This window comes from Oncorhynchus keta, chromosome 18 (genome assembly GCF_023373465.1).
Source record: "Oncorhynchus keta strain PuntledgeMale-10-30-2019 chromosome 18, Oket_V2, whole genome shotgun sequence".
NCBI lineage: Eukaryota > Metazoa > Chordata > Actinopteri > Salmoniformes > Salmonidae > Oncorhynchus > Oncorhynchus keta.
Window position 1 is genome coordinate 33,493,042 of NC_068438.1, and position 7,700 is coordinate 33,500,741.

General features: G+C 41.5%; 4 non-coding genes across 4 annotated transcripts; 2 read left to right on the plus strand and 2 right to left on the minus strand.

Moving 5' to 3' along the window:
• Positions 1–5,318: 5,318 nt before the first annotated feature.
• On the plus strand, positions 5,319–5,392 carry trnai-aau (transfer RNA isoleucine (anticodon AAU)). The gene has a single exon. It is a non-coding gene; the product is annotated as a tRNA-Ile (tRNA).
• A 251-nt stretch (positions 5,393–5,643) lies between these two features.
• On the minus strand, positions 5,644–5,715 carry trnap-ugg (transfer RNA proline (anticodon UGG)). The gene has a single exon. It is a non-coding gene; the product is annotated as a tRNA-Pro (tRNA).
• An 890-nt stretch (positions 5,716–6,605) lies between these two features.
• trnaw-cca (transfer RNA tryptophan (anticodon CCA)) lies at positions 6,606–6,677 on the plus strand. The gene has a single exon. It is a non-coding gene; the product is annotated as a tRNA-Trp (tRNA).
• A 502-nt stretch (positions 6,678–7,179) lies between these two features.
• trnap-agg (transfer RNA proline (anticodon AGG)) lies at positions 7,180–7,251 on the minus strand. Its single transcript has one exon. It is a non-coding gene; the product is annotated as a tRNA-Pro (tRNA).
• Positions 7,252–7,700: the final 449 nt, after the last annotated feature.

The window sequence follows — 7,700 nt, forward strand, 5'->3', positions numbered from 1 at the left end:
GTTTCTTCAAGGATCTCTTAACTTTTCTCCTTTCATCTTTCCCTCGATCCTGACTAGTCTCCCAGTCCCTGCTGCTGAAAAACATCCCCACAGCATGATTCTGCCACCACCATGCTTCACCGTAGGGATGGTGCCAGGTTTCCTCCAGACATGATGCTTGGCATTCAGGCCAAAGAGTTCAATCTTGGTTTCATCAGACCAGAGAATCTTGGCCTGAGAGGATGGAAGTTCAATATGTAGCTAGATGTAAAAGGCTAACTAGCAAATGTTGCCCATGAATGGAAAGCGAGCAAGCATTTTAGCCAGGTAGCCTAGGACAACAAAAATTAAAAGTGTGTACTGTATGACAGAGTGATAGACTGTTTCGTCAACATGAAAGAGAGGAGGATGGCATTGGTGTTTCTCTACAAGTAGGCTGAGTCAACATGTTATTCTACTTGCTCGAATGCGTGAGCACACACACACACATCAGAACCATGGACAGCCACATTATATTTAGTTTGCATTGATTGGACTAAATTGTTTTTGGTATCTTTTGGTTGTCACTTTATTAGACTAAGCATAGGTGATTTGATGATGTTGAAGTTGAAATGGTGCTGGAAGAGTGGAGACAGCTCCTGTTTTCTTTGCACCTTGTGGTAATTCTCTGTGGTTCTAAATCAATAGTTGTTTAGTGGTCCGAAAATCTCAGAAACATTTATTTTTTATTTTCCCAGTCTGAGCTTGTTTTTTTTTCAGAGTTCCCAGCTGTCTTGAACTGAAGTCTGAACGTGGCAGAAGTCATTCTGGATTGACAGCATGGCCAATGTATTCAACATTTTCTGGCCCATGATGTTGAATGTTTATCCTTAGGCTTGGAAAAGATACTCATAAACCCAGACTTGGACCACACACCCTCTCCACTGAATAGCAGGCTAGTGATTGCTTTGCGTCTGCTTGCAGTTAGCCATTGATTCCTTCCAAACCACTCATTGTTGAATTTGCAATTTCCAACTTGTTGTGTAATGTTTATGTCCAATGGCCGATGAGCACTGATTATGAGGGCACAAGGCGAGACCGAGATGCAGACACAGGAGGAAGATGGTTAGAGTCCAAGATGTTTATTAACAATCCAAAAGGGCTTGGCAAGAGACTGGTCATGGACAGGCAAAAGGTCAAAACCAGTTCAGGGTTCCAGAGGTAGAGAATGGCAGGCAGGCTCGAGGTCAGGGCAGGCATAATGGCCAGGCAGGCGGGAATGGAATCCAGAAAAACAGGCAAAGGTCAAAACCGGGAGGACTAGTAAAAGAGAATAGAAAAGCAGGAGCACAGGAAAAACACGCTGGTTGACATGAACATACAAGACAAACTGTCACAGAGTGACAGCAAACACAGGGATAAATACACTGGGGAAAATAAGCGACACCTGGAGGGGTGGAGACAATCACAAGGACGGGTGAAACAGATCAGGGCGTGACAGTACTCCTCCCCTAGGGATGCCGCCTGGCGTCCTACCTGGGCGCATACCTGGCTTACCGGGGTATCGGCGATGAGGGCCGGGTCCAGGATGTCTTTAGCCGGAATTCAGCACCTCTCCTCTGGGCAATAACCCTCCCAGTCAACCAGATACTGGAAACCCCTGCCCCGTGGTCGAACCCTCAGGAGGCGTCACACCATATACGCATAAAGGTCAGTCAATGCGGAAAATTTCAAGAACTTTGAAAGTTTCTTCAAGGGCAGTCGCAAAAACCATCAAGCGCTGGCTCTCACTGCCACAGGAAAATAAGACCAAGAGTTACCTCTGCTGCAGAGGATAAGTTCATTAGAGTTCTCAGCCTCAGAAATTGCAGCCCAAATAAATGCTTCATAGAGTTCAAGTAACAGACACATCTCAAAATCAACTGTTCAGAGGAGACTGTGTGAAGCAGGCCTTCATGGTTGAAATGTTGCAAAGAAACCAGTACTGAAGGACACAAATAATAATAAGAGACTTGCTTGGGCCAATAAACACGAGCAATAGACATTAGACTGGTGGAAATCTGTCCTTTGGTTTGATGAGTCCAAAGGTGAGAGTTTTGGTTCCAACCGGCGTGTCTTTGTGAGACACAGAGTAGGTGAACGGATGATCTCCGCATGTCTGGTTCCCACCGTGAAGCATGGAGGAGGTGTGATGGTGCTTTGCTGGTGACACTGTCAGGGATTTATTTAGAATTCAAGGCACAGTGATATACCATCCCGTCTGGTTTGCGCTTAGTGGGACTATCATTTGTTTTTCAACAAGACAATTACCCAACACACCTCCAGGCTGTGTAAGGACTATTTGACAAAGAAGGAGAGTGATGGAGTGCTGCATCAGATGACCTGGCCTCCACAATCACCCGACCTCAACCCAATTGAGATGGTTTGGGATGAGTTGGACCACAGAGTGAAGGAAAAGCAGCCAACAAGGGCTCAACATATGTGGGAACTCCTTCAAGACTGTTAGAAAAGCATTCCGCATGAAGCTGGTTGAGAGAATGTCAAGACTGTGCAAGGCTGTCATCAAGGCAAAGGGTGGCTACTACTGAAGAATCTCAAATATAAAATATATTTTGATTTGTTTAACACTTTTTTGCTTACAACATGATTCCATATGTGTTATTTCATAGTTTTCATGTCTTCACTATTATTCTACAATCTAGTAATTAGTACAAATAAAGAAAAACCCTTGAATGAGTTGGTGTGTCTAGACTTTTTACTGGTACTGTATATATTTATATATTGAGCCTCACCTGTTTAGTTGTTTTTTTAGCTAAACAGGTGGGGCTCAAAACAGGTGACGCTGCCCCACCTGACCTGAATGACGGTTCGCCACTGACTGCACCTATCTGGTTTATGTGGCAAATAAAACATATTATATGCTTTTAGAGATTAAGACTTGTAATTCAATGGGGATTTACCAATATTCATGTTTAACAAACATTAGACCTTTTAACACATTACCTCAACAATTGAGCTTTACTATTAATATATGATATATAATGATAATGTTGACGAAACACTACTTTCCCCTGCTGTCTAGCTAATGTAAATGCATCTGATTAGTAGATTACCATCCATAGGCTCTACTACTGCATATAGTAGGCCTTCCCTGCATATTATAATGAGCAGGTGTTTAGATTAGACACCATGACACACACAGTCTACAGTTAGAGCTTCTAGTTTTGACCAAATTGAGGCCAACCGTCTCCCCCCATGTTGTGTGCTGCAACCACAGCGGTGGTAAAAACCAAACTAAGGACAATTTTTCTCCACTGCTCACCAGAACCATAGACAGTACATCAGCCAGCCAACCACTATGTGAATTAAAATCAACCAGAGTGTATTTTTATCAACTCCATAATCATGCACTGTACGCTGTACTGAGAAAGTAGACAGAAGAAATACAATGAGGACGAGTCCTCCAGTATTACCCATGGATCTGCACTGAGACCAGAGTAGCCATTTGCTTTCTATTTTAGCCACTTTTTCAAATAACACCTCACTTACTCACTCATCTCGCAACAGCTAACTGCATTTCCTGTGTGTATTTGTGTCTGTGGAAGCATAGGAGAGTGTATAGAGTGCATGTTTGGGAGTGAGTGTTTTAATAGAGAGCTACAGGATGTTTTCAGAGGACCTCTCTAAAAGGCTTCTTGGAGTCTGGGAAGTTATGAGGTATATAGCATACTACCTGGTACCTCCCTACGTACCACAACATGCCTAGTGGTGCCTGTTTTAATGAATCCCGAATAATTTAAATATATATATATAATTGCCACTTTTACAGTCCAAAAGCTTGTCATTTCTTTATCGTATTAAACATAGACAATATTTACATTTATGTCATTTAGTAGACACTCTTATCCAGAGTGATTTACAGGATGCAATTAGGATTAAGTGCCTTGCTCAAGGATACATCAACAGATGTTTCACCTAGTCGGCTCGGAGATTCAAACCAGCAACCTTTCAGCACAATGCTCTTGACTGCTATGCTATCTAAGGTTCTGAGTCTTCCCTCTGAAGTTCTGAGGTTGTGAGTTCTGGGATCTGAGGCTGTTTGTTTCCAGGTTGGGGAGTCGGCTGGACGTAATCATTGGTCGTTTTGTGGAGCTGGATGAGGCAGAGAGGGTCCTGACAGGGAGGCTGAAGCGCCACAGGCAGGCTCTGGCCAAACAAAAACAACAAAAGCAGGCTGGACCTCTCTATTAGAGGAAAGGTGAGATAGCCATCAAACAACACACTATGAAGACTACGACAGATCTTACAGTATTCTCCCTGTAAACCAAGTCAGAACCGTAGGATAATAAAGATTGAGATATTTATAATTTTTCTGTGAAAAGTAATATGCAGTCAACATTTTGTTCAGTATCAGTAACCAGGTTTCCATTCAACTTATTTATGTCGGATACATTTTTTAATTAGAAGCCTCATGGAAACAGACATTTTTTGGTCAATTTTCCAAATTTCAACAAAACAAAATAAGCTAGACAAGGTGGGATCTTTTTGTGTTGGTAAAATTAAGTATGTGAAAAATGTTGGTGCCTCTTATTCTGGTGACATGATAATCGATGCTTTGCTACCGTAGACAAATAAAAATTATCTTGCAATTTTGTCCATAATCTCATCTAAGGCAGGCTATACTTAAATAATAAGGCAAGCAGGCTATACTTAAACAATAAGGCAAGAGGGGGTGTGGTATTTGGCCAATATACCACCGCTAAGGGCTGTTCTTAACATGACACAACGCAGAGTGTCTGGATACAGCCCTTAGCCGTTGGCCATATATCACAAACCCCCGAGGTGCCATATTTCTATTATCAACTGGTTACCAACGTAATTAGAGCAGTAAAAATACATGTTTTGTCATATCCAATCAGAATTCAGAGTTCGAACTACCCAGTTTATAATATACATTAATCTAGCCAACAGCGCTACAGCACACGTGCGGATACTATGGTAAGCACACTGGCTATATAAAAAAAAACATAAATACAACACATTCTTTTTTACATATCATAATAAAAACATCAGTAGATTTGAAAATGCGATGGAAACCTATTTTACTTGTATTTTCCATTCGGTACATGGGAATTCAACCGCAAAATTTGACATTTTTATGTGCACATCATCACACAGCCTTGTATCTGCAACAAGCCAAATAGATGGAAACATATCTGGTGGGAAAATGCGCATATTGTTTTTATGCTGATTTTAGAATAATCGCATGAAATTCTATTGCCAATTGGATGAAAACCTAGTTTCCATTCCTTATCTATTTGGATTATGGCTATATACTCTGCAAGGCAATCCAACTACAAGGCCGGTTAGCTCAGTTGGTTAGAGCGTCGTGCTAATAACGCGAAGGTCGCGGGTTCGATACCCGTACTGGCCAATCATTTTACTAAATATTATATTTCTACCATTGCCAGAGGGCATTTATTGAATTACCCATATATGCCTTTTGAAGACAAAAAACAGGGGTAGGCTAACAGCGTCTGTATTTACCAAATCATAATATGATTTCACGATCTGTCATATCCATACATCATTCAGTGAGTGTGTGCTATCTACTGCTGTAATCTTTGCCGAGATGCAGATTTGGTGACATACAAAATATGTATCAAACGATCTAACCAAAATGCAGGGCTCGTCCGGGATTTGAACCCGGGACCTCTCGCACCCAAAGCGAGAATCATACCCCTAGACCAACGAGCCATCTTACTTTCGTAAAAATTATCCAAGTTTTGACTAGTACTGTTTAATATTTTACAAAACGCTCTACAAGAAAATGGCCAGTACAATACAAAACGTTGCTAGACATTGTATCGCTGCTAGTGCCTGGTGGCACGTCGCAAGCTGGCCGCAAACTCAAGATGCATGATATTCAATGTAACCACACAAGAGTTTCTAAACTGTCTCTGGTACACAAGCTGGCGGGTGCCACACCGTGTGCTAGCTGGCTAAGCGCACAGTGTCCTTCGCTCCCGCCTGCTGAACACTTGCCCGCGCCGTTGTTAACATAACTGCGAGAAAAAAGTGCCTATAAGTACTAATTATTATAAGTATTGGTCAATTCCGGAAAGCTTACCCGTGTGACACGCTATTGGTTGTTATAGGTTGGTTGTCATTCACTCTTGTCTGATGCAAGAGTGACTTTCCTGCAGATGTTTCAAAGACTGTGGGCTATTTTACACAGATCACTAAAATATATTTGAACGGGCTAGGATGGGCATACAGAGGAGTTGAACCCACACTGGTAGAGGGCGTTCGTGCCCCGCGAGCTTGACCCCTTAACCTTATCACAGAATGGTCAGTGGCTATCGGGATCCTTGGGACGTCCCTACCCTAAACCCTAACCCAATCAAATTGTATTCGTCGCGTACACATGTTTTTCAGATATTATTGCTGGGTGTAGCGTAATGCTATGTTCCTAGCTCCAACAGTGCATTAATACCATATCAGTACAAAACAATATGCACAAATTGCGCAGTGTAACCCAGAACTATTTAGGTCTTGCCATGTCATATCAATTTACTAAATTTTCATTATTACGATCAGTCACATGACTGTATATAGTTAAGTAGAGATGCTCTAAGACATAGGTAGACCTCGTGGCGCAACGGTAGCGCGTCTGACTCCAGATCAGAAGGTTGCGTGTTCAAATCACGTCGGGGTCAAACTTTTTCTTAGTATATATTAATGTGTTTGCTGTTTTTGCTGCTAAGCGGCCATCCATTTTGTAAAATTAAAAACAAAAACAAACTGTTTTGCATCGTATTGTTCTTTCCTATTGGTTAAAATGGTAGTTGTAGATATGCCTGCCTTTAAACTATTACTTTAAACTACTACTACAGCCTATGTAAACCTATTGTAATTACTTCGCCACCATGGCCTATTTATTTCCTTAACTTACCTCATTTGCACTCACTGTATATAGACTTTTTGTTTTATTTTGTTCTACTGTATACTGACTATATGACTATACTATACTGACTATATGTTTTGTTTATTCCATGTGTAACTCTGTGTTGTTGTATGTGTCGAATTGCTACGCTTTATCTTGGCCAGGTCGCAGTTGCAAATGAGAACTTGTTCTCAACTAGCCTACCTGGTTATAAATAAAGGTGAAATAAAAAAAGAAAATATAAACTACTAGTATTATTATTCTTTACAAAAGGTGGGCTCGTCCGGGATTTGAACCCGGGACCTCTCGCACCCTAAGCGAGAATCATACCCCTAGACCAACGAGCCACAATGTAATTAGGAAACAATTAGCTTTATACATCAAATTTAAATGTCAACTTTCTACAATGAATAAACGAAACGAATAATGCATTGACTAATGTCGAGAGAGCATATTGTGGCATCGGTTTGTCCCGCTCATTAATCCAGTCCAGACCAGTCAGTCCGCAAAATCCGCACACTTTCTCACACATTACAATTTATCAATTTTGTAACAACGTTGCAGCAACACGCGCTCTATGCCCGTAATGTGGGCATTGCTGCATCTGCAGGAAGCCCCATATGTTAATTATGACTCTAGTACATAGGCGGGAGGCACGGGCGCCTTGTTCCTGTCACGCGTCATGCACTGTCAGGAACGGGACTCGTGCTAGTTGATTAATATAACATACATTCAGCTACAAAATCAGATCAGATAATTGAAGTGCGATTGAGAAGTTGGTAGAGGTTCATTACAT